At 46.1% G+C, this 2,603-nt stretch overlaps 1 pseudogene; it reads right to left on the bottom strand.

The window, feature by feature from the left end:
• Positions 1 to 710: 710 nt before the first annotated feature.
• On the bottom strand, positions 711 to 2,099 carry LOC140639431 (non-POU domain-containing octamer-binding protein pseudogene; annotated as a pseudogene).
• Positions 2,100 to 2,603: the final 504 nt, after the last annotated feature.

A 2,603-nucleotide genomic window follows, 5' to 3' on the forward strand; every position in this document is an offset into this window, starting at 1 on the left:
TGTTCCCAAGATTGTACTAGGCCCATCAAGAAAAGCTGTGAACAGCATCATAGAGATAAAAGGGCCATACCTGGGTTGTCCTTACCCCCCCCCCCAAAAAAAAAAGATGGAGGCAACTTAACACAGGATTTTTTAAAGGTACACTAAAATGAAAATCTCTAAGAGAAAGGTCTTCCTTAGGACATGAAGGGGTAATATATGGGATATAACAGAATCATATGTTTTCTGTGACCTCTGTGGACATTTGCCTGAATTCCCATCTGTGAGTGAATGGAATGGGGCTAAGGTCACTGGGGGGGAATGTTTGTTTTTGTGGTGTATGCGGCAGTGTCTATGGGGTTAGAGGATATAAGAATGAGAAAGTAAAAAGAACAGGATGGACAAGAATGGAATGACCAAGATTAATGGGGGCTCTAACTGGATCCATTTTGCCATGGTTCCACCCCCCAAGACCCTCAACAATCACATGAGACTTCAGGAATGCACCACACAGAATCAATTAGTTAAACGATATACCACACAGAACTGATTTGTTAAATATCGCCCCTCCCTTGCCCTCAGCCTCCAGTAAACTCCCTCAGAGTAGTACAGGCAAGGAAGACCTAACTACTGGGAGGAATCCCTAACACTTTCCCAGGGCAGAATTCTGGCTAGTCCAAAAAGGGTCCTGCTTTTAAGGGTTTTTGGGAAACAAGACATTGAAATTTTTATTAGTGTCGGCAACGTTTGTTTGGAGCAAATCCAGCTCCAGGAGCTGCACGGTTGAATGCAGGAGGGGTTCCACCAATTGCCCCAATTCCTTCCATTGTAGCAGCCAGGCCAAAGCATTCAGTTGCTGGTGGGGTCAATCCCAAGGTCCCATCTGGCACGATAGTGGCAGGTCCTGGAGGAGCTGGGGTACCATCTGGCACTGGAGCAGGGGGCATGGCACCTCTATTGTTCATGCCCATAGAACCTCCCATAGCCATCTGGCCCATCCGTATCTCCTGTTCTCTTGCATCAGGGAATGTTCCCTTGAATCCTTCCTGCTGTTGCTGCATCATTTCTTCCTGTTGCTGCCGCATCTCTTCCTCTTGGTGCCTGCTCACTCCTCCTCCTGCCTGCGCTCCAGTTGCTTTCGTTTCTGCACTCTTGGTTGTGCAGCTCTTCCATCCTCCTAAGTTCTTCTTGACACCTCATCAAATCCTGTCTCATTAGCATGACCTGGTGCTCATGGCGAGCAGCCTCCATCTCCACCTCCAGCTTCTCATGAGCTTCCTTGATGTTGCGGTCCACTTGGTCCTGCTGCTACTTCTCCATCTCAATCAGTGCCTTCCAGTGCATGGCATACTCATACTCAAAGGAGCCAATCTGGGTGACTGCTCTTGCTACCTGTGAAACTGCTAATAACCAGTTTCTCTGGAAGTCCCTCTTCATCATCCAACTGGTCCATGGGCTCCACAGTCACAGGCTGAGGAAATGTGGTTAGCAGGAAGGAGTCTTCCCTGCACCTGTCCAGAGCTTTCTGTTGAGTTCCCTGGGAATTCAACAATGCCTTTTCCTGAGGGCCTTCCTCGATCATCCACGATGACTACAGCCCTCCCCACCTGGCCAAACAGAAAAGGTTTCCTCCAGCAGTTCACTGGAAACATACTGAGGAAAGTTTTGGACTGTAAGGATGCACTATGGCAGGCAAAGCACACATGCAGCTGCTTTCCACAAAGTGGCATGTTGTCCAATTCTACTTTGGCAATCTCTGCTAGGGTTTATATTTCCAAGCGGATAAAGCCAAAGCCCTTATCCTTATGAATGAAGACTTTGCCTGCTTTCCCATATTTCTCAAATACTTTCCTCATCTCCTCCTCAGTGATATCGGGAGGAAGATTGCCCACAAAGAGTTGGCTACATTGGGTGAAGGTCTCCTCTCCTGGTTTCCTAAAATTCTTCAGGTCAATGGTCAACCCTTCATTTTGGCTGCTGGCTTTTTGCCCATTTGCAGGTATTGGTGGCGGTGGTGGCTGCTGCTGTTGCTGCTGGTGGTGCTGCTGGTGGTGGTGCTGCTGCTGCTTCCTTGGAGTATGGTCTTGCTTCTCCAAGTTAAAGGTTTTATTGCTCTGCATTTTTGCACCCTGCTACTGACTGTTCTCTCCTCAGAGTAATGGCGATGCTACACAGCCTCTACTGTCCTGAGAAATGGATTAAGAACTTCAAAGCAAAAAGCAAATTAAGAGGGTGGTATCCAGCAAATTGATCATTTATACAAAGTAACTCAGTAAATAGCTAGAGTATGTGTTCTTCCCAGTGACATCTAATAGACTCAATTTATCTGATATTAAAGGGAGTGAGGATGTAGGAATATATGTGTCAAAGATAAGAAATAGAACACTGTAAGAAAGCACACTTATAAATAAATGAAAATATGGATACTGGCACATACAGCTGATTGAAATAAAATAGACTGCAAGTCTATTAAGTTTGAGGGAGTTTTATTGCCAGAAAAAGTAGAGCAACCAAAGTCAGAAAACTGCATGGCCCACAAGGAGGTCCTATTGCCTTCTATTTCACATGGGGCCAAGAAGAATAATACAAAAGGAAGAAATTTCCAGAAGGTCAAGTCAGGGCCA

This window comes from Canis lupus, chromosome 9 (assembly GCF_048164855.1).
Source record: "Canis lupus baileyi chromosome 9, mCanLup2.hap1, whole genome shotgun sequence".
NCBI lineage: Eukaryota > Metazoa > Chordata > Mammalia > Carnivora > Canidae > Canis > Canis lupus.